Source organism: Hyla sarda, chromosome 2, assembly GCF_029499605.1.
Source record: "Hyla sarda isolate aHylSar1 chromosome 2, aHylSar1.hap1, whole genome shotgun sequence".
In the NCBI taxonomy this organism is placed as follows: domain Eukaryota; kingdom Metazoa; phylum Chordata; class Amphibia; order Anura; family Hylidae; genus Hyla; species Hyla sarda.
In genome coordinates this window covers 497,203,835-497,229,880 of record NC_079190.1, presented here as the reverse complement: position 1 = coordinate 497,229,880, position 26,046 = coordinate 497,203,835, and the positions used below count along the sequence as shown (strand labels likewise).

Sequence of the window (26,046 nt, the reverse complement as noted above, 5' to 3'; positions counted from 1 at the left end):
TAGTGGCTGAATGACACAGCTTGGATGAGGCTGAAGCATGAGGACACCATATAGTGGCTGAATGACACAACGTGGAGGTGTTGGCAGAATGAGGACACCATATAGTGGCTGAATGACATAGCGTGGAGGTGTTGGCAGCATGAGGAGACCATATAGCGGCTGAATGGCACAGAGTGCAGGTGTTGGAAGCATGAGGAGACCATATAGTGGCTGAATGACACAGCATGGACATGTTGTCAGCAGGAGGAGACCATATAGTGACTGAATGACACAGCTTGGATGAGGCTGAAGCATGAGGACACCATATAATGGCTGAATGACACAGCTTGGAGGTGTTGGCAGCATGAGGAGACCATATAGTGGCTGAATGGCACAGCTAGGAGTTTTCAGCAGCATGAGTAGACAATAGGCCTTCACAATCACAAGATTAAAAGATGAATTCAGAAATGTAAACCGAAGATTTTGGATAGCTGGTGCTACCTACCATAACAACATTATTATTTATTTATTTGAAACTGAAATTGAGGATTTTGAAATGGAACTTTTAACTCCCAAGTTTCCGTGGCCCGGCCCCGGCGTGTGGGTACAAAGGACCTAATCTAACAAGGAGTCCCATGTCACATGTCAGCACAATGACAGAGCCTGGAGGTGGCATCAGTAGGAGGAGACCATATAGTGTCTGAATGGCACAGCCTGGAGTTGGCTGAAGCATGAGGAGACTCCAGGGCTTCTCAAAAATTGTCAGAATACCACCTGACATTCAAAATAATAAAATGATAGATACGTTCTCTGAATAAAAGGATCCTTCATTAGATGAAAATATGAGTATTGTGTGTTCCAGTGACATTAGCTCATCGGAGGAACAGGAAAACATGATACAACTTAATTCTGCAACTGAAGAACCACAACAAAGAATGAACGACGTAAAGCCTACTGGAACTGAGGAACTTTAAAATGGTAAATCTACCATCTGGGATAGTCAGTCAATTCCAACAGCCGGTGGTCAGTATCCACAGTTCCCTGTTTCTGCAAGTCCTTGGCAATATTCCTTTTATTACTGGTCTGGTATCAACATGGCAATAATGCTGGGAGAGTAACTCAAAAATAGCCACATGTTTCCTACAATACACAGTCAATATATGGAGACCATATAGTGTCTGAATGACATAGCCTGGAGGTGGCTGAAGCATGAGGAGACCATATAGTGGCTGAATGGCACAGCCTGGAGGTGGTGGCAGATGAGGAGACAATAGGGCCTCACAATCTCTCAGAATAAAAGATGAATTTTAAAATTTCCATTGAGGTTGTTTGGTACCTAGTGCTACCATAAACAAATATAGGTCCTAGGCCCAGCAGCATCACTAAACCATGTAGTTGCTGAATGACACAGACAGGAGCAGTCAGCAGCAGGAGTGCACAAGAGGGTTTCATAACCCCTAAAATTGAAAGATCAATGTTGAAATTTCAATTAAGCATGTATGTAACCTAGAGCGCCATTTTATGTATCACGTTGCAGTTAACTTTGCTGTAAATCTATGTAATCTGTTATTTCTGTTAACATCATTCTCCGGCCGTTATACTCTGTTGGTTAATAAAGCCAGTTTCTGCTTCAGCCTCATTGTCTGATGTAATGTACTTGAATCCTGCACTGCGGTCCCCTACTCCTCTGACTGCTATAAGTGCATGCTGGGAGTTGTAGTTTTGCCCCCCCCCCCACCCCCTCCCCCACATGAATGTACAGGGTACATTCATGCGGGCAGATTTCCAGCAAGTTTCCAGCTTCAAGTTTGAGATGCGGCTAATTTTCCGCTACTGTAAATCTACGCCCGTGTGAATGTACCCTAAAAACACTACACTACAATAACCCTAAATAAAGAGTAAAACACTACATATACACTACACCCTTACACTGTGCCCCCCCCCCCCCAATAAAAAGAAAAAACATCTTGTACACCAGTTTTTCCAAAACGGAGCCTCCAGCTGTTGCAAAATAACAACTCCCAGTATTGCCGGACAGCCATTGACTGTCCAGGCATGTTGGGAGTTTTGCAACAGCTGGAGGCACCCTGTTTGGGGAAAACTGGCGTACAGTATTTTTGGTGGAGGAGGCAAGTGTAACGCTTGAATCCGGGTACACCTTATGAAAATCCCTAACTTAGGCCTCAAATGCGCATGGCGCTCTCTCACTTCAGAGCCCTGACATATTTCAAGGCAACAGTTTAGGGCCATATATGGGAAATTGTGCTACAAATTTTGGGGGGCTTTTTTTCCTTTTACCCCTAAAAGGAAAGTAAAGTTGGGGTCTACACCAGCATGTTAGTGTAAAAAAAAACATTTTTTTACTCTAACATGCTGGTGTTGCCCCATTCTTTTCATTTTCATAAAAGGTAAAAGGAGAAAAAGACACCCAAAATTTGTAACACAATTTCTCCCAAGTAGGAAAATATGTGGACGTAAAATGCTCTGCGGGCGAACAACAAGGCTCAGGAGTGAGAGCTCCATGTGCATTTGAGGCCTAAACTTGTGATTTGCACAGGGGTGGCTGCTGGTTACAGCGGTTCTGATATAAATGCTAAATAAATAAATAGCGACATGTGACCCCATTTTGGAAACTACACCCCTCACATAATGTAATAAGGGTTACAGTGAGCATTTACACCCCACAGGTGTCTGACAGATTTTTGGAACAGTGGTCCGTGAAAATGAAGAATGTAATTTTTCATTTGCACAGCCCACTGTTACAAAGATCACAGCCCACTGTGTCAAACGCCAGTGGGGTATAAATGCTCACTGTACCCCTTGTTACGTTCCTTGAGGGGTATAGTTTCCCAAATGGTATGCCATGTGGGGTGTTTTTTGCTGTTCTGGCACCATAGGGGCTTCCTAAATGAGACATACCCCCCAAAAACCATTTCACCAAAATTCACTTTTCAAAAGCCCAATATTGCTCCTTCCCTCTACTGCACCCGCAGAGCACTTTACATCCACATATGACGTATTTCCTTACTCGAGAGAAATGGGGTTTCAAATTTTGGGGGACATTTTTAACTATTAGTCCTTGGGAAAATGAAAAATTTGGGGTAACACCAGCATTTTAGTTAAAAATTCAAATTTTTAATTTTCACGTCCCACTTCAACAAAAAGTCGTCAAACACCTGTGGGTGTTAAGGCTCACTGTGCCCCTTGTTATGTTCCTTGAGGGGTGTAGTTTCCATAATAGTATGCCATGTGGGGTGTTTTTCACTGTTCTGGCACCATAGAGGCTTCCTAAATGCGACATGCCCCCCAAAAACCATTTCAGCTAAATTCGCTCTCCAAAATCCCATTCTCGCTCCTTCTATTCTGAGCCCTCTAGTGCACCCACAGAGCACTTCACATACGCATATGAGGTATTTCCTTACTTGAGATAAATTGGGTTACACATTTTGGGGGCTTTTTCTCCTTTTACCACTTTGTAAAAATAAAAAAATATGGGTCTACAAGAACATGTTAGTGTAAAAAATGAAGATTTTGAATTTTCGCCTCCACTTTGCTACTATTCCTGTGTAACACCTAAAGGGTTAACAAACTTTCTGAATGTAATTTTGAATACTTTGAGGGGTGCAGTTTTCATAATGGGGTCCATTATGGGGTATTTCTAACATAAAGACCCTCAAATTCACTTCAAAACTGAACTGGTCCCTGAAAATTGCTGCTGAGCTTTGAAGCCCTCTGATGTCTTCAAAAAGTAAAAACATGTCAACTTTGTGATGTCAACATATAGTAGACATATTGTATATGTGAGTCAATATATAATTTATTTGAAATGTCTATTTTCCTTACAAGTAGAGAGCTTCAAAGTTATAAAAATTCAAAATTTTCAAATTTTTCATGAAATTTTGGAATTTTTCACCAAGAAATGATGAAAGTATCGACAAAAATTTACCACTAACATAAATTAGAATATGTCACGAAAAAACAATCTCTGAATCAAATTCATGAGTAAAAGCATCCCAGAGTTATTAATGTTTAAAGTGACAGTGGTCAGAATTGCAAAAAATGCTCCCGTCCTTAGGGTCAAAATGGGCTCGGTCCCAAAGGGGTTAAAGAGTACCTGTCATCAAACCATATTTTCTAAACTAACTCAGATTATATTCACTTACTACTCCTAACACCCCTCCTGCCTCAGGTCCCGGCTGCTATCAGCGATCACACAGATGTCCGCCATTAACCCCTCAGATGCCGTCATCAACACAGAACACGGCATCTGTGGCAGTGCGGTACTTTGAATGGATCATCGGATCGCCCGCAGCGCTGCCGCGGGGATCCGATCATCCAGTATGGCAGCCGGAGGTCCCCTCACCTGGCTCCGGCCATCTCCCGGGGTCTTCTGCTCTGGTCTGAGATCGAGCAGACCAGAGCAGATCACCGATAATACTGAACAGTGCTGTGTCCTATATATAGCACTGAACAGTATTAGCAATCAACTGATTGCAGTGAATAGTCCCCTATGGGGACATAAAAAGTGTAAAAAAAAAAAAAAAGTTAAAAAAAAGTTTAATAAAAAAGTAAAAAAAATTGAAAAATCCCCTTCCCCAATAAAAAAGTTAAACGTCCGTTTTTCCCATTTTACCCCCCAAAAAGCATTAAAAAAATAATGAATACACATATTTTGTATCGCCACTTGCGTCAAAGTCTGAAATATTAAAATATATTGTTAATTATCCCATACGGTGAACGGCGTAAACGTAAAAAAATTTTAAAAAGTCCAAAATTGCTGCTTTTTTGTCACATTTTATTCCCCCAAAAATTTATAAAAAATGAATAAAAAGTAAAACCTAAGGAAAAGTGGTACTGATAAAAACTACAGATCATGGCGCAAAAAATGAGCCCTCATATCGCCCCATATACGGAAAAATGAGAAAGTTATAGGTGGTCAAAATAGGGCAATTTCAAACATACTAATTTTGTTAAAATGGTTTGAGATTTTTTTTAAGCGGTACAATTATAGAAAAGCATATAACATGGGTCTCATTTTAACCGTATTGACCCACAGAATAAAGAAAACATGTCATTTTTACCGGAAAGTGTATAGCGTGAAAACAAAACCTTCCAAAATTTGCTAAATTGCGGTTTTCTTTTAAATGTTCCCACATAAATAATATTTGTTTGGTTGCGCCGTACATTTTACGGTAAAATAAGTGATGCAATTACAAAGTAAAATTGGTGACGCAAAAAACAAGCCCTCATATGGGTCTGTGGATGGAAATATAAGAGAGTTATGATTTTTAGAAGGCGAGGAGGAAAAAACGAAAAAGGCAAAAATAAAATTGGTCTGGTCCTTAAGTCAAAAATGGGCCTGGTCCTTAAGGGGTTAAAAGGCTGTGTATCATACCTTTCCCCTTGCTCACATTGTGTGAGCTCCCGGACGGAGAAAGTGGGCGTTCCCCAGCAGGCGTGACATCCCTGAAGCCTGTGAGAGTTGTGCCTCACCGTGCCCCGCATGCACTTCCTGACTTTTGTCTTCTGCAAGTCCGGGTGGAGATTAAACTAACTGTCTGACTTGTGTCAGGGAACAGAACAGAGCCACCTAGTGGTTATTTTTTCAATCACATTAAAAACATTTAAAGGTTGAGAATTTTAACAGCAAGAAATAGCAAAGTGTCTTATAATTACATAAAAAACAATATCATAAAAGTTTAGTTTGGTGACAGGTATTATCCCCAGTAAATAGAATTCCTTGAGTCAACTTCAGGTATAGCAAAACTATAATTCCCATCATGCTCACCGGGGAATGATGGGAGTCATAGTTTTGTAAAACCTGGATTGGTGGGGGGAACACGGCCCAACCATGGACACTTGAAGTATTGTACCCAAGTGATATCTTCTGTACATTACTCTCCAGTGTAACGTGTATGATGTCAGGTATGAGGTGAGCTGCGAAAGTGAATACAATTGTTTGTGAAAGGAAAAGGAGAAATAACCATTTAATGTATACACTTATGTGGTGTCCCGGTACCGTATGGTATACCGTACCTTGTATGGTGGTCCCCAAAGTCAGAGTTACTTCGTTCCAGGTGGGAACGACCTCCTGGTGGGATGGCCCCTAGTCACCTCTTCCTTATTTAATTTTATGATGTTTACATGTGTATGTAATTATATATTTAATGGTGAATATAGTGTCGCAGGACCTTAGGTCACATGACTAATGTTAATGCTATTAAGGTATGTTAAAGGACCTTCCTAGGTCACGTGTGTTGTCACATGTTTAGACATTAATCCCTTGTGTAAAGTGAATGACAGATGGTATGGACCAATGAGCTCAAGGCCAGCCCCTGCCCATATAAGGGAGCTGCCAGCCAATCCTCGCTCTCTTGGGTTCCGGACTAGCAGAGAGTAGAGATCCGTGCAACTTACAAAGACAAGACCAGGCCGAAGCCTAACAATCCCGCAACTTACCAAATCGTGAGTTACAATACAACTCCCCGCCAAAGTGTGCGTGACTGCCGGACCTAAACTCAATCCCCTAAATCCAGCGGGACAGCGCATATAAATCTCCTGAGCTTAAAACTCACAAGGTCCCAACCAACTGTCAGGATCCAAATAGACTCTGATTGTACAAAGACTGTTCCTGTTTGTTTCTGCATAAAACCTGCAGTAAAAGTTCTGACAGTTTTCTGAAACCTCCGGTTGTGGACAATCATTTATTATACCTCCCTATTGCTCTTGGGACGGGTGGCGATAGGACAAGTATATACAGAGGAGCCCTCCCCCTGGCATCACGACAGTTAAGGGTTAAATCAGCACCCTTTCATCACTGAACAGCTACACCCCATATACCCTATACCCCCACAAGCTTACCACACATAATATTTACTATTATTATGGGGCTCCCGGACTACCAGGATATCATGTGGTATATCCACCTGAGAGCAGATAGTATTCAGCTTCAGTTAACCAAATTATACAAAATAAACTTCTTTGTGTTAATGAGACTAAGGGAGTATATACCATAGAGAAAGACCACTTGTCTGGGGCCCTTAGAGAAAGAGGACCCCAGTACTGGTTCACTTAATCTCCTTTGAGCATGTCTTATATTGTTAGAAAACATGGTGTTCTATAGGTGTGGGATAGATAGATAGATAGATAGATAGATAGATATGAGATAGATAGATAGATAAAACAAAGGATAAGGAGCAGCACTCTGTAGATTATAGGTCGAGGATGGGTGCACACGGTCGGAATCCCAGGTCACGGGAGACACTTCACAATGTAGAAAGGAGAAGACTGTAGCACTCCAATAAGGTGAAAAGTGAATGTGGCTTTATTCCAATTCAAACATCAAGGCAACGTTTCAGCTGCACGCAGGCAGCCTTTGTCAAGCAGTTACATAGTGCACATGGTGCGGTATATATATGGTGGAAGGACATGACGTCACAATTACATCACATCATTAGCATATCAAAACAAACAATCAACATGTATTATATTACACCATAATCATTATATATCAGGCAGTAGTGAACTTCAAGTGCATATTAGGTGTACAGTGGTAATAAACATAAGAGAATGTGAAGAGAACTCACAACGTAAATCTACAGAGACGGGATCACTGGGCGGGTCCTGCGTGATGTCACAGAAGAGCATCGGGCGCTCCGTCCTATGGCGGAGTGGCGCGCGATGTTCAATGCAGCGGAGAAATGCTTGGACCGCAACCGGAAGGTGGGGGTGGAACGCAACCGGAAATGGTGCGATCGCATCCAATCGCATGGGTGGAAAGGAGCAGAGGAGACTGCAGTACGGGCATAGGAGGATGTCGCGCACGCGCAGTGAATGAGTGTCACATGCGCATGCGCAGAGAGAGCAAGAAAGCATATCTGGCCATTATTGTTAAGGGCAGCTAAAAGGGCAAAAATAAAATGAGAGAAAATAATAGAGAGAGTAATAAAGAGGTGGCGGAGCAGCAGAAGTATGATTAGGGGTGCACCTAAAAGTAGTTGTTGTCCTGTGTAAGGGCGAAAGGTCTTATACATATCTCTCGCCTAGCACAGACAGCAATGGATAAATGGGGCCACACAAGCAGAACCATGCATACAGGACACTGCACTCTGGACCCTCTCTAGGGAGTTGGGAGACCTACCGAAAGGATCCCCAACATACAGATGGAGGGAAGGGACTACCTCTATGTAGATAGGGGAGTCCTGCCCTCCAAACCCCAGTCACTGAGGGTGGCCTTTATTTGATGCCCACGCCAGAAGTGTCCATCAAGTACTCGCACACGTCGTTGGCCCACCTATAATGAAGGTAAGTAAGGGGTGCACAAATTAGAAAATAGAAAATATGCTCCACCACTGCGGTTAAGAAATTGCAACAGAGGAAAACAACAGGCATGAAAAGTAGGCCATATAAGTATCAGGAAAATATAGAAGAATAAACAGTAAATAAAAATGATACATAAAAAAGGATAATGAAGGCAAAAAATGAAATAAAATAAAATAGGACTGATGAGGTTTTTCCGGTTGCTGTTCAAGATGAGAGGTGCAGGTGGATATAGGTCACGCAGGATCCGTTCCGCCGTCTCTGTAAGAAGGAAATAAAAGGAGGAGATAAATCATCTCAAATGGCGATATGTAAACACACATACTCAGGGGGGCAATCTACAAGACAACAGAGTGTCTGGGGTAACTTAGATGTTAGAAATAGGAAAATCGATATTCAGGCCGTTAGGTTTCAGACATTTTAATTCAAAGATCCACCATAGTTCGCGTTTATGTAGTAAGGCCATTCGGTTACCACCTCTTTTGAGAGGAGGGATATGGTCGAGAAGTACAAAACGTAAATCACGTTCAGAATGGCCGGACTCAATAAAGTGTTTCGGGACTGGGAGATCCAATCTCCCCTTGCGGATTGTGTACCGGTGTTGATTGAATCTGGTGCGGAACTCACCGGTTGTTTCCCCCACATACAAGAGATTGCAGGGACAGAGAAGAACGTAAATGACAAAACTGGAGGTACATGTGAGGTAGTGTCTCAACGTATAAATTTTACCGGAGTTGGGGTGTAGAAAAGTGGGGCCTTTTATCATTTTGGGACAGTTGATGCAGTGGCAGCATGGATAGCTGCCTCTGCTTCTCACTGTCAGGTAGCGTTGTCCTGTGCGGGATGTATCCGCCACATCTGCCTTAACAAGCCTGTCACGTAAGTTGGGTGGTCTTCTATATGACATGAGAGGTGGTGCTTGAAACTCTTGAATATGTGGGAAAGCCTGTTTGAGTAGGGGCCAGTGTTGTCGGATAATGGATGAAATTTGACTGGATTTGTCGCAAAACTGTGTGACAAATGCAATGCGGTTAGAGGAGGACTTAGTTTTTGGTTGATGAATCAGGGACTGACGGTCCATCGCTAGGACTTCCTGTTTGCATTGTGCAGTAAGTTTTTTGGGGTAACCCCGTTTGGAGAAATTGAAGACCATCTTATCCAATGTGTCAGAGATCAGGTATTGATCACTGACGATCCTGCGGGCCCTAACCATCTGGCTGCGGGGAAGGGACTTAATCATGGGGCGTGGATGATGACTGGAAAAGTGGAGAATCGAGTTACAATCAGTGGGTTTGGTAAAGAGACTGGTGGTTAGTGTGCCTTCACTAACAGAGACCAAGGTGTCTAGAAACTGAATAGAAGAGTGAGAAAAATTGAGAGTAAACTGAATGTGTGGACAGATAGAGTTGAGGAAGGACTGAAAAGAAAGCAGAGATTCGTCGGAACCGCACCAAATGAGGAACACATCGTCGATGTATCGCCACCACCCCAGCACTTGGCTGAAGTGGTGGGATACATAGACGTGTGACTCTTCCAGCGACGCAACAAAAATGTTGGCGTACGTTGGGGCCACATTGGTCCCCATGGCGGTTCCGGCGATTTGTGCATAAAATGTGTCATTGAACAAAAAATAGTTGTTAGAGAGAACAAAATCGAGAAGAGAGATAATAAACTGAGTTTCAGATAAAGAGAAATCAGGAGTGATAGCGTGAGTGACTGCTGCGATGCCTTCCGCATGGGGGATTGAGGTGTACAGGGACACTATATCGAGGGATGCTAGTGTGACATCCCTCGGTAGTGGTACCGATTCAAGTTTTAATAGAAAGTCAGAGGTGTCTCTAAGGAATGATTTAGCACGAGTGGCATATGGGCGTAGAAGCTGGTCAAGAAAAATGGAGGCATGACTGGTGATGGAATCCCTCCCGGAGACAATTGGTCGTCCGGGAGGGTCCACCAAGGACTTATGAATTTTGGGTAGTAGGTAGAGAATTGGTGTCACCGGGTGCGAAACCATCAGAAAAGAACAAAGATTGTCGTCAATCAATTGTTGGTCGAGGGCAGGAGTAAGTATAGCTGCTAATTTACGTTCAATATCATTGATGGGGTCTCTGGACAGTTGTTTATATGTACTGTGGTCATTAAGCTGGCGTAAGGCCTCGCAAATGTATTTGCTGCGGTCGAGGACAACTATTGCGCCTCCTTTGTCGGCAGGTTTTAAAATCAAATTATGGTCCTGCATAAAGGATTGTAAAGCTAAGATTTGCTGAGAAGTAAGATTAGGGTGCTTAAGTTGACCCGGACTAGATCTAAGTGTAGCAACATCTTGGTTCACAAAAGTACAGAAAGTATCAAGTATACTATTGTTAACAGTAGGAGTAAATTTACTTTTCTTGGGTAAAGTAAAATCATCAAATTTAAAGGAAATCTTAGCTGATTCTGCGGGTGTGGTTCCAGGCCCCACAAGAGCATGGTTGGGGTCAGAGAACCAGAGCCGCAGTTTCAGTTTACGAAAAAACTGTTGTAAATCAATTTCAAGAGAAAACCAATCTACTCTGTTAGCGGGGCAAAAATTTAAACCTTTACTCAAAACATCAAGTTGATCATGAGACAAATTAGTTGAAGAAATATTTACCACGTTTTGTTTTGACGTTTCGTGGTCGCTTTCACTGGTTGGGCTTTGGGGGGACGTCCCCTTGTTCTTCCTACGCCGCCATTGTTTGCTTCCTCCCCGTCTGGTGGGTCGCTTAAAGGTGGACGAGGTCCTAAAAAAGACTGGCTATTATGTTTGAGTCCATGAGAGCCGGTGGTAGTGTCCGTTGAGGAAGAGGTTTGTGCAGTCCGAATGTCCTGATTCTTAAAGTCTCTAATCCGCTTAGAACGTTTGTTAGTGAGATCATTCCATGTGTACACACGGGCATTCTCGTAGTCAAGGCTGTCCCTATGCCATTTATGGCGTTTAAAGTTCTCTTGCTCGCTCCTCGATTTTTGGAGGGAGCCAATTTGTTTTTGCATAAAGGTATCAACCTCAGTAGGAGAGGAGGATGACTTTAAAGTGTCCTCCAGTGAAGTCATTTTAGTGCGTGTAGTCACAATGTCTCTCTGGAGAAAGTCGATATTAAGCAAAATCAGTTCAAGAGAGAATCGATTAGCAATAGATTCATATTTGGTCCGGTATTCTGGGTCACTCTCTGCGCATGCGCATGTGACACTCATTCACTGCGCGTGCGCGACATCCTCCTATGCCCGTACTGCAGTCTCCTCTGCTCCTTTCCACCCATGCGATTGGATGCGATCGCACCATTTCCGGTTGCGTTCCACCCCCACCTTCCGGTTGCGGTCCAAGCATTTCTCCGCTGCATTGAACATCGCGCGCCACTCCGCCATAGGACGGAGCGCCCGATGCTCTTCTGTGACATCACGCAGGACCCGCCCAGTGATCCCGTCTCTGTAGATTTACGTTGTGAGTTCTCTTCACATTCTCTTATGTTTATTACCACTGTACACCTAATATGCACTTGAAGTTCACTACTGCCTGATATATAATGATTATGGTGTAATATAATACATGTTGATTGTTTGTTTTGATATGCTAATGATGTGATGTAATTGTGACGTCATGTCCTTCCACCATATATATACCGCACCATGTGCACTATGTAACTGCTTGACAAAGGCTGCCTGCGTGCAGCTGAAACGTTGCCTTGATGTTTGAATTGGAATAAAGCCACATTCACTTTTCACCTTATTGGAGTGCTACAGTCTTCTCCTTTCTAGATAGATAGATAGATATGAGATAGATAGATAGATATGAGATAGATATGAGGTAGATAGATAGATAGATATGAGATAGATAGATAGATAGCTATGAGATAGATAGATAGCTATGAGATAGATAGATAGATATGAGATAGATATGAGATAGATAGATATGAGATAGATAGATAGATAGATATGAGATAGATAGATAGATAGATAGATATGAGAGAGATAGATAGATATGAGATAGATAGATAGATATGAGATAGATAGGTATGAGATAGATATGAGGTAGATAGATAGATATGAGATAGATATGAGATAGATAGATATGAGATAGATAGAGATAGATATGAGATAGATAGATAGATATGAGATAGATAGATATGAGATAGATATGAGGTAGATATATATGAGATAGATAGATAGATATGAGATAGATAGATAGGCTTTTCTTCACCAGTCACCAGATTAGATGTTTTCTATATCTCCCTTTCTTTTTCTATGATGAAGAAACAATTATATATATATATATATATATATATATATATATATATATACTGGGGGTCATTGTATACTGTCGACCTTCTAAGAGGACAGCTCAGAAATGTATGTAATATAAAATTATAAGATAGCAAAGATGAAGGGGAGGGTCAGTGATCGCAAAAAAAAGTTTTCAATTTATTAGGATCTTTAAGATGCTAATTGTCAGAAATCTGTGAGTATCTCAGTTGTGGGGCCCCATAATGTTACCCTCAGACTGTGGTATTTAAGGTGAGATTCCCCAGATGGAAACCACCAAGTAGCATTACACGAGTTCTGTGACATCAACAAATGATAGTATAATTGTAAGAAATAAATAAAACATTAATGTTTCCCGTTTCATTGACAATCATCATCCCCACACAGAGCACAGTCATCCTAAATCATGAAAATAAACACCAGAAATCTCCAATAACACGTAAATGACAACAAAGAAAAAATACAAAAAAATAAAAGGAAAAAGAAAATGCAAAAATGTTTTGGAAACAATTATATAATAAATACTAGTAATATCAGGTAATTTACATCAACAGAGCTGTGTGAATAAAGATGAATAAATTAATTTAAAAAAACTATCTTGAAAAGTTACTGATCAGAAAGCGCAGATCTATAAGTACATGATCAGTAAGCGCAGATCTATAAGTACATGATCAGTAAGCGCAGGTCTATAAGTACATGATCAGTAAGCGCAGGTCTATAAGTACATGATCAGTAAGCGCAGGTCTATAAGTACATGATCAGTAAGCGCAGGTCTATAAGTACATGATCAGTAAGTGCAGATCTATAAGTACATGATCAGTAAGTGCAGATCTATAAGTACATGATCAGTAAGTGCAGATCTATAAGTACATGATCAGTAAGTGCAGATCTATAAGTACATGATCAGTAAGCGCAGATCTATAAGTACATGATCAGTAAGCGCAGATCTATAAGTACATGATCAGTAAGCGCAGATCTATAAGTACATGATCATTAAGCGCCGATCCATAAGTACATGATCAGTAAGTGCAGGTCTATAAGTACATGATCAGTAAGCGCAGATCTATAAGTACATGATCAGTAAGTGCAGATCTATAAGTACATGATCAGTAAGCGCAGATCTATAAGTACATGATCAGTAAGCGCAGATCTATAAGTAGATGATCAGTAAGCGCAGATCTATAAGTAGATGATCAGTAAGTGCAGATCTATAAGTAGATGATCAGTAAGCGCAGATCTATAAGTACATGATCAGTAAGCGCAGATCTATAAGTACATGATCAGTAAGTGCAGATCTATAAGTACATGATCAGTAAGCGCAGATCTATAAGTAAATGATCAGTAAGCGCAGATCTATAAGTAAATGATCAGTAAGCGCAGATCTATAAGTACATGATCAGTAAGCGCAGATCTATAAGTACATGATCAGTAAGCGCAGATCTATAAGTACATAAGAAGTAGCCCACACCAGCACACTTGCCTTCACAGACGACAGATGGTGGGAACCAGAGGACAGAATCACCAGATCCACAGCAAGTGATAATGTAAGTGGAGGCAACAATGGACAACGTAATAAAGGCAAAATTATCTGGGGGGGAGGAAGGGGGCGGGGACATGATATAGAGCGGTAATAAGTGGGGAGATGCAAAATAGATAGATATGAGATAGATAGATAGATAGATATGAGATAGATAGATATGAGATAGATATGAGATAGATAGATATGAGATAGATAGATAGATATGAGATAGATAGATATGAGATAGATAGATAGATAGATAGATATGAGATAGATAGATATGAGATAGATAGATAGATAGATATGAGATAGATAAATAGATAGATATGAGAGAGATAGATATGAGATAGATAGATAGATAGATATGAGATAGATAGATAGATATGAGATAGATAAATAGATAGATATGAGATAGATAGATAGATATGAGATACATATGAGATAGATATGAGATAGATAGATATGAGATAGATAGATAGATATGAGATAGAGAGATAGATAGATATGAGATAGGTAGATAGATAGATATGAGATAGATAGATATGAGATAGCGAGATAGATAGATAGATATGAGATAGAGAGATAGATATGATAGATATGAGAGATAGATAGATATGAAATAGATAGATAGATATGAGATAGATAGATAGATATGAGATAGATAGATAGATATGAGATAGATAGATAGATAGATATGAGAAATATAGATAAATAGATAGATGGTACATTACATAGCTTCAGTTTCTCAGGACTTCAGATAAACCTAATGCACAATATCTTATTTATAATATATTGTCATGGTGACAACAAAGGAAGGTTTGCGGTAACGAGTTCAGCTCTGCTACATGTAGGATTCTCAGGCCTATGTCACTAGGTACAACCACTTATGCACATTTCCAATAGTCCGGCAGTCACAAGCCCGGTGCCCGACTATCCCGATGTCCTGACCGGTGCTGGATTATGAAATATTCTGAATTATTGCATGGCACGGAATCCTAAAAACAATATTTTGCCTCAGGTCATGTGACATTCTACATTTTGTTGCCAATTTCAATGTCTCATGAGACGTTCTTGGTCATAAAATGCCAGATTAAAGGAATTTCATGGTGTTATTTAATGGGGTGTATAAAGTCGGAGTGCCTGGGGCAGCACCAGCTGTAGATACGGCCCTGACGCTGCACTTGCTGATGCTCTGACGTGGTGCTGCGCGCCCCTGTGTGTACATTACCCTGACTTCTGTGTACACTAGAGAAAATGAAGAGCGCACCTACAGTGTTTGGACAGTCTCCTGTGTATCTGCTGTAAACATTCCTCTGAAGGATCACAAACCGGAGTCATGTGCCCCAGCCTGGGGCCCAAAACAAGGCCGAAAATAACATTGTGTTCAATAGTCATAGGGATATGGCCTGTAGTCACCCGCTCGTCTTTAGAATTGATTTTGAACCTTGTGCCGTAAAGCACCTCACAGGAAGTGCTGCAAAATACTGGTAGAAATGGCTGTAACTAACCACGGCCTCAACTTTTTAAAAAATGTATTGGAGGAGATTTATCAAAACCTATGTAGAGGAAGAGTGGTGCAGTTGCCCATAGCAACCAATCAGATCGCTTCTTTCTTTTTTTTTAAAATCCTCTGGAACAGGAAAGAAGCGATCTGATTGGTTGCTATGGGCAACTGCACCACTCTTCCTCTACATAGGTTTTGATAAATCTCCTCCAATACATTTTTTAAAAAGTTGAGGCCGTGGTTAGTTTCAGCCATTTCTACCAGTATTTTGCAGCACTTCCTGTGAGGTGCTTTACGGCACAAGGTTCAAAATCAATTCTAAAGGCGAGCGGAATATTTTATTTGAATCTTCCCAATCTACTGCAGTGTTCCCCAACCTGTGACTCCCCAGCTGTTGCTTTACTACAACTCCCAGCATGCCCTCCCAGCCACACATTGGAGATCACTGTTACAATGTTTTATAGACAGAAACTTAACTATTTAATGTTAACCTATTATAAAGCCAAGGAAATTTAAAGTAATGTTTTAAATATGTTTAATTAATCAATCAATTAATTAATTAACAATGCAATCACAATATGATTTAAAAGATATCTTTCATTTTTTGTATTCTCTTTTGTTAATATTTTAAGTAGATATTATTTTTTAATGCTTTGCCCGCGGAAGAAGGATGATATTAATTTGAAGGGAAGCCAAAAAAATATTTAAAGTGTTCTTTTTTCCCCCTCTTTAAATAAATCTATTAATAATGATAATAATAATAGTAGAATTAATTATTATTATTAATAATAATAATAAAGTATGTTATTATTATTGCGTATTATTATTATTATTATTATTATTTAAGTTATCATTATTATTGCGTATTATTATTATTATTATTTAAGTTATCATTATTATTGTGTATTATTATTATTTAAGTTATCATTATTATTATTGTGTATTATTATTTTTTATGTTATCATTATTATTGCGTATTATTATTATTTTTTATGTTATCATTATTATTGTGTATTAATATTATTATTATTATTTAAGTTATCATTATTATTGTGTATTATTATTATTATTTAATTTATCATTATCATTGTGTATTATTATTATTATTATTTAAGTTATCATTATTATTGTGTATTTTTATTATTTAAGTTATCATTATTATTGTGTATTATTATTATTATTTAATTTATCATTATTATTGTGTATTATTATTATTATTATTATTATTATTATTATTATTTAAGTTATCATTATTATTGTGTATTATTATTATTTAAGTTATCATTATTATTGTGTATTATTATTATTATTTAAGTTATCATTATTATTGTGTATTATTATTATTTAAGTTATCATTATTATTGTGTATTATTATTATTATTTAAGTTATCATTATTATTGTGTATTATTATTATTATTATTTAAGTTATCATTATTATTGTATATTATTATTAGGTTATCATTATTATTGTGCATTATTATTATTTATGTTATCATTGTGTATTATTATTATTATTATTTATGTTATTATCATTGTGTATTATTATTATTATTATTTATGTTATAATTATTATTATTATTACTTCATATTTACAATATATTTATTTATTATTTTGTTACATTTTATTTACTTTGTTTTTAAAGGAATTTAATAATTTTATGTTTATTAGTAAAAAGTCCAATGAAAAATATTTTATAATTTTTGTTTAGATTTTTTCCCTTTTTTTTTTTTTTTTTTTTTTTTTTTTTTAATTACCTAAATAAAATGCTAATCTATTTTCATGGAATAGTAGATGTAGTCTATGTTTGTAACATACATTATTTATGTCCCATGTGATGAATTTGTTACTTTTTTCAACCATACTAACTATATCACTAGCCCTGGAATAGGCAGGACTGACTTATCCCTTCCTTAGATGTAGCAGAGCTGAGTTTGTCATTTGGTACAGGCTATTGAAGTAGCATAAATGTGATATCCCTACTGCAGGTGAACTATACTACTTTTTCTAGGCCAGTTATTCCCAACCATGGTGTCTCCAGCTGTTGCAAAACCACAACTCCCAGCATGCCCGGACAGCCTTAGGCTGCCTGGGCACGCTGGTAGTTGTAGTTTTGCAGCAGCTGGAGGCACACTGATCAGGAAATACTGACTAGGCTCTTTGTGACACTTTGTGACACATTCAGCTCTGCTACATGTAACTGGATTTTAAATGCATTGATACATTTATCTCTTATTTATATTTTATCCTGTATTTTTATCATATGTATTATGTAATATTGTCATTTTATGTAATACAAAAAAAATATATATTAGGTAAAAATATTCGTAAAGAAAGTTTTTAGCTTATTCCCCACAAAGAGAAATTTTAATTTAATAAAAATGTTATTAAATTTTCCTATAACTTTTATTATGGCATAATATACTATGATATTATAGTATTAGGTTATAGTCACTCACAATTATCAAAATTGTATTTATTATTTAACAATAAAATATAATTATACCGGGCAAAAAAAAAAAAAAAAAAAACACTTTGCGCTAACGCGTGCATTAGGACAAATGACAAACTCAGCTCTGCTGCATCTATTAGAGATGAGCAAACTTACAGTAAATTCGATTCGTCACGAACTTCTCGGCTCGGCAGTTGATGACTTTTCCTGCATAAATTAGTTCAACTTTCAGGTGCTCCCGTGGACTGGAAAAGATGGATACAGTTCTAGGAGACTCTTTCCTAGGACTGTATCCACCTTTTCCAGCCCACCGGAGCACCGGAAAGCTGAACTAATGTATGCAGGACAAGTCATCAACTGCCGAGCCGAGAAGTTCGTGACGAATCAAATTTATTGTAAGTTCGCTCATCTCTAGCATCTATATTACACATTTTACTGACAAACTCAGTGGTACTACATCTTGGTCACACATTGTATATAATGTATGTTATTTTGTGTTATTCATGTACATGGAGGTAGAAGACACAATGGGAATGTATTATTCGCTCCGCCAGTGTCAAAATTAATTTTGGGTGCACAAAATTTGCACAATTTTGTCACCCTACGCTGGTGCCTAGAATCTTACCTTTCTGACATCAGGCACGTATGCACCTTGCGCCACATGACAAACTCAAGTCTGCAGCATCTGTATACAAAATATTATAATGTTTGAAAGTATAATACAATTTATACATTACAGTGAAACGTCTTTGAGCAGGTCACCTAAACTTGGTCTTTTATGGGGGGGGGGGTCTTCTCAAAGAAAATGGGCGCTGTGCATAATGCAGTGTTTCCCAACCAGTGTGCCTCCAGCTGTTTCAAAACTACAACTCCCAGCATGCCCGGACAGCCTACGGCTGTCCGGGCATGCTGGGAGTTGTAGTTTTGCAACAGCTGGAGGCACCCTGGTTGGGAAACACTGAAATAATGTATCGTGGGCTGAATATTGGGCACACAAAATCTGGTCTGAAGATATTTAGAGATATTTGTATGTATATATATATATATATATATGTATATATATGTGTATATATCTATGTATATAGATATATATGTGTATATATATTTATATATATATATGTATATATATATGTGTGTGTGTGTGTGTGAATGTATATATATATACACATATATATCTATATACATAGATATATACACATATATATATATATATATATATATATATATATATGTGTGTGTGTGTGTGTGTGTGTGTGTGTTTGTGTGTGTGTGTGTTATATTGAAGCGCCCATGATACCTAGAGTTATAGATAGATGTAGCAGAGCTGAATTAATCATGCTGATTTCGCACCTTTTTAACAGTGACAATTGTGTAGTAGGGTCATCTGTAGTCCTATGTTTAACTATAGGCAACAAAATAAGGAATTGTAGTTTTGCAACAGCTGGAGGCACCCTGGTTGGGAAACACTGAAATAATGTATCGTGGGCTGAATATTGGTCACACAAAATCTGGTCTGAAGATATTTAGAGATATTTGTATGTATATATATAGATATGTATATATATGTGTATATATCTATGTATATAGATATATATGTGTATATATATATATATATGTATATATGTGTGTGTATATATATATATATATATATATATATACACACACATATATATCTATATACATAGATATATACACATATATATACAAATATACATACATATATATATATATATATATATATGTGTGTGTGTTATATTGAAGCGCCCATGATACCTAGAGTTATAGATAGATGTAGCAGAGCTGAATTAATCATGCTGATTTCGCACCTTTTTAACAGTGACAATTGTGTAGTAAGGTCATCTGTAGTCCTATGTTTAACTATAGACAACAAAACCAGAAGGAGTTGTAGTTTTGCAACAGCTGGAGGCACCCTGGTTGGGAAACACTGGCATAATGTATTGTGGGCTGAATATTGGTGACATAAAATCTGGTCTGAAGATATATATATATATATATATATATATATATATATACACATATACACACACACACACACACATATATATACACATATAAAACATATATATATATATATATATTTATATGTGTGTGTTATATTGTAGAGCACATGATACATAGAGTTATAGATAGATGTAGCAATGAAATCAGGAATTGTAGTTTTGCAACAGCTGGAGGCACCCTGGTTGGGAAACACTGGCGTAATGTATCGTGGGCTGAATATTGACACAAAATCTGGTCTGAAGATATTTAGAGAGGATATATATATATATATATATATATATATATATATATATATATATATATATATCCCTATGTTTAACTAAAGCAGTGGTGTCCAAACTGTGGCCCTCCAGATGTTGCAAAACTACAACTACCAACTACAACTCCAGGCATGCTGGAAGCTGTAGTTTTGCAACATCTGGAGGGCCGCAGTTTGGACACCACTGAACTATAGGCAACAAATCCAAAAGGTGTGTGGAATGACATATATAGCTCTGCTACATCTGACAAAGTTGTCTCTGCTACATCCGAATTGTACAGTCAACCTTAGTTAATAAGTAAGCTAAAAAACACGTAATAATAGTGAGAATTTTACCTCTTGGTTCAGTGTCTTTTAGGACCATAAGGAGAAGAAGATTCACTTGGTGACAAGTTGAGAGGTAGTGTCCCACCAGCAGCTGGTGTCATGGTGAGTGTCCTCTGCAGCCTCACTACTCTGCCCTGGACACTGGGCTGGAATGAGGGTCAGTATTGGCAGTGGACAGTTCCTGGCACAGTGAGTGCCCAGGGGTCTGGCACTTCAGGACTTGTCCCGATACCTCCTGTATGTGTTGCTGTCTCAGACCCCCTCCTGACACTGAGCAGCAGCTCCACTGTCTGCTCTCCCTTCAAAGAGCTGCCTTACACTGGAATATAAATGTGATCCTGCACAGACAGTGCTGCGGCTCTTGGCCTGGATTCAGGACTTCCTCTCACTTTCAGCCACTGGATTTTTAATTAGGGAAAAAAAAATAAAAGTAAAAGAAAACAAAAACAACAGTATCGCTGATAAACTATAAGCTGTCCCTAATGGCAAAATTTTAACTTTGTGGAATTGTTACACCTAAAACTTATCAGATATTGGAACCTACTGCCCCCTATATTCAAGAATATAACTACTATAATACTGCTCCTATGTACAAGAATATAACTACTATAATACTGCTCCTATATACAAGAATATAACTACTATAATACTGCTCCTATATACAAGAATATAACTACTATAATACTGCTCCTATATACAAGAATATAACTACTATAATACTGCTCCTATATACAAGAATATAACTACTATAGTATTGCTCCTATATACAAGAATATAACTACTATAATACTGCTCCTATGTACAAGAATATAACTACTATAATACTGCTCCTATATACAAGAATAGAACTACTATAATACTGCCTCCTATATACAAGAATATAACTACTATAATACTGCTCCTATATACAAGAATATAACTACTATAATACTGCTCCTATATACAAGAATATAACTACTATAATACTGCTCCTATATACAAGAATATAACTACTATAATACTGCTCCTATGTACAAGAATATAACTACTATAATACTGCTCCTATATACAAGAATATAACTACTATAATACTGCTCCTATGTACAAGAATATATCTACTATAATACTGCTCCTATGTTCAAGAATATAACTACTATAATACTGCTCCTATGTTCAAGAATATAACTACTATAATACTGCTCCTATGTTCAAGAATATAACTACTATAATACTGCTCCTATGTTCAAGAATATAACTACTATAATACTGCTCCTATATACAAGAATATAACTACTATAATACTGCCTCCTATATACAAGAATATAACTACTATAATACTGCCTCCTATATACAAGAATATAACTACTATAATACTGCTCCTATATACAAGAATATAACTACTATAATACTGCCCCCTATATTCAAGAATATAACTACTATAATACTGCCCCCTATATTCAAGAATATAACTACTATAATACTGCTCCTATATACAAGTATATAACTACTATAATACTGCCCCTATATACAAGAATATAACTACTATAATACTGCGCCCGTATACAAGAATATAACTACTATAATACTGCTCCTATATATAAGAATATAACTACTATAATACTGCTCCTATATACAAGAATATAACTACTATAATACTGCTCCTATATACAAGAATATAACTACCATAATACTGTCTCCTATATACAAGAATATAGCTACTATAATACTGCTCCTATGTACAAGAATATAACCACTATAATACTGCTCCTATATACAAGAATATAATTACTATAATACTGCTCCTATGTACAAGAATATATCTACTATAATACTGCTCCTATATACAAGAATATAACTACTATAATACTGCTCCTATATACAAGAATATAATTACTATAATACTGCTCCTATATACAAGAATATAACTACTATAATACTGGCCCCTATATACAAGAATATAACTACTATAATACTGCTCCTATATATAAGAATATAACTACCATAATACTGCTCCTATATACAAGAATATAACTACTATAATACTGCTCCTATATACAAGAATATAACTACCATAATACTGTCTCCTATATACAAGAATATAGCTACTATAATACTGCTCCTATGTACAAGAATATAACCACTATAATACTGCTCCTATATACAAGAATATAATTACTATAATACTGCTCCTATGTACAAGAATATATCTACTATAATACTGCTCCTATATACAAGAATATAACTACTATAATACTGCTCCTATATACAAGAATATAATTACTATAATACTGCTCCTATATACAAGAATATAACTACTATAATACTGGCCCCTATGTACAAGAATATAACTACTATAATACTGCCTCCTATATACAAGAATATAACTACTATAATACTGCTCCTATGTACAAGAATATAACTACTATAATACTGCTCCTATATACAAGAATATAACTACTATAATACTGCTCCTATATACAAGAATATAACTACTATAATACTGCTCCTATATACAAGAATATAACTACTATAATACTGGCCCCTATGTACAAGAATATAACTACTATAATACTGCTCCTATATACAAGAATATAACTACTATAATACTGCCTCCTATAAACTTACTATCCATCCCTCCACCCCCCCACCCCCCCCTGTTTGCTGGTTATGGGTGAGCCTGGCTAGGCCATCCCCCTGGAGAGCTGGCCTGTTTACAGTGCAGCATAGGATCCCGTGCGGTCCTTGGGCTCCCGGTGATTGATTTCACTTGCTAGCGCGTCCATGCGCTATGTGGCAGCGCGGTGCTGCGGCGGGGAGCTCCAGTGGAGGCGGCCATTAGATTCCGGTGTGGAGATACGTCATTCAGCCTATGCATATTGCTGGTCTGTTGCTATGTGCATATACTAGGCTATTGCAGTGTTGTATATTGCTAGTCTCCCTATCTTATGCTGTTTCTCTCCAGGTAATAGCTGCTGGCAGACAGAGGGATTGTCAGCTGTGCGGGCTGTGTAATTAGGCTCAGCCTCCCCCAGCAGCAGTGTGCAGAGTTAGTGCAGAGTTAGTGCAGAGTCTCTCACTGTAATACTCTATGGCAGGATAAGTGTGTGACGCTGTACGCTCAAAGGTAACACTTAGTATATACTATGTATATTGTGATGATGGTTCTCACTATATATACAGTGTACGTGGTGATGATGCCTTACTCCCCATATCACTCATATTGTAACTCCCTGCCATGTTATTGCTGGTATAGTGTGTAATGTATAGTGTGTATAGTGTGTAATGCTAATACACTATCATGCAGTGTTTTCTGTGCGGTTACCTCACATGAGATTATGTGTATTGGTGACTATGCGGGTTATGTCTTTCAGCTTATACTATTTGCTGTCTGTACGGATCACAGATGTCCAGCTACTCCCTGGTTGAGCTGGCTGTGTATATATATGTATGTATATGGATATAAAATATATATATGTATATGAGCTGCTCCCGGGTACGAGTGGGGCTCCGGAGGAGCCTGTAAATAGGTGATGCTGTATACTCACCTTATACTGTATACATAACCCTGTCAGTAAGTGATGCTGTATACTCACATAATGCTGTATACTGATATATAATCCTGTCAGTAAGTGATGCTGTATGCTCGCATTATACTGTATACTGATATATAATCCTGTCAGTAAGTGATGCTGTATGCTCACATTATACTGTATACTGATATATAATCCTGTCAGTAAGTGATGCTGTATGCTCACATTATACTGTATACTGATATATAATCCTGTCAGTAAGTGATGCGGTATGCTCACATTATACTGTATACTGATATACAATCCTGTCAGTAAGTGATGCTGTATGCTCACATTATACTGTATACTGATATACAATCCTGTCAGTAAGTGATGCTGTATGCTCACATTATACTGTATACTGATATATAATCCTGTCAGTAAGTGATGCTGTATGCTCACATTATACTGTATACTGATATATAATCCTGTCAGTAAGTGATGCTGTATGCTCACATTATACTGTATACTGATATACAATCCTGTCAGTAAGTGATGCTGTATGCTCACATTATACTGTATACTGATATATAATCCTGTCAGTAGTGATGCTGTATGATCACATTATACTGTATACTGATGTATAATCCTGTCAGTAAGTGATGCTGTATACTCACATAATGCAGTATACTGATATATAATCCTGTCAGTAGTGATGCTGTATGCTTACATTATACTGTATACTGATATATAATCCTGTCAGTAAGTGGTGCTGTATGCTCACATTATACTGTATACTGATGTATAATCCTGTCAGTAAGTGATGCTGTATGCTCACATAATGCAGTATACTGATATATAATCCTGTCAGTAGTGATGCTGTATGATCACATTATACTGTATACTGATATATAATCCTGTCAGTAGTGATGCTGTATGCTCACATTATACTGTATACTGATATACAATCCTGTCAGTAAGTGATGCTGTATGCTCACATTACTGTATACTGATATATAATCCTGTCAGGAAGTGATGCTGTATGCTCACATTATACTGTATACTGATATATAATCCTGTCAGTAGTGATGCTGTATGCTCACATTATACTGTATACTGATATATAATCCTGTCAGTAGTGATGCTGTATGATCACATTATACTGTATACTGATGTATAATCCTGTCAGTAGTGATGCTGGATGATCACATTATACTGTATACTGATGTATAATCCTGTCAGTAAGTGATGCTGTATGCTCACATTATACTGTATACTGATATATAATCCTGTCAGTAAGTGATGCTGTATGCTCACATTATACTGTATACTGATATATAATCCTGTCAGTAGTGATGCTGTATGATCACATTATACTGTATACTGATATACAATCCTGTCAGTAAGTGATGCTGTATGCTCACATTACTGTATACTGATATATAATCCTGTCAGTAGTGATGCTGTATGCTCACATTATACTGTATACTGATATATAATCCTGTCAGTAGTGATGCTGTATGATCACATTATACTGTATACTGATATATAATCCTGTCAGGAAGTGATGCTGTATGCTCACATTATACTGTATACTGATATATAATCCTGTCAGTAGTGATGCTGTATGATCACATTATACTGTATACTGATATATAATCCTGTCAGTAGTGATGCTGTATGATCACATTATACTGTATACTGATGTATAATCCTGTCAGTAAGTGATGCTGTATGCTCACATTATACTGTATACTGATATATAATCCTGTCAGTAAGTGATGGTGTATGATCACATTATACTGTATACTGATATATAATCCTGTCAGTAGTGATGCTGTATGATCACATACTGTATACTGATGTATAATCCTGTCAGTAAGTGATGCTGTATGCTCAC

General features: G+C 37.7%; 1 protein-coding gene and 1 long non-coding RNA gene across 6 annotated transcripts in view; one reads left to right on the top strand and one right to left on the bottom strand.

Moving 5' to 3' along the window:
* Positions 1–20,983, bottom strand: part of GJA5 (gap junction protein alpha 5) — a 77,845-nt gene extending 56,862 nt beyond the window's left edge. The window contains exon 1 of one of the 5 annotated variants that reach the window (XM_056559744.1): positions 20,668–20,983. The gene's annotated coding sequence lies outside the window, so the exon portion shown is untranslated. Of the gene's footprint in view, positions 1–6,015; positions 6,193–15,366; positions 15,507–20,667 lie in introns of those variants that run through there. The other 4 variants (XM_056559738.1, XM_056559739.1, XM_056559746.1 and 1 more) reach the window with 4 other exon arrangements.
* The window catches only part of LOC130357196 (uncharacterized), a 45,254-nt gene that overhangs the window by 6,561 nt on the left and 12,647 nt on the right, over positions 1–26,046 (top strand). Inside the window, exon 2 of the long non-coding RNA XR_008889126.1 lies at positions 20,680–20,760. This is a non-coding gene — a long non-coding RNA (uncharacterized LOC130357196). The remainder of the gene's footprint in view (positions 1–20,679; positions 20,761–26,046) is intronic.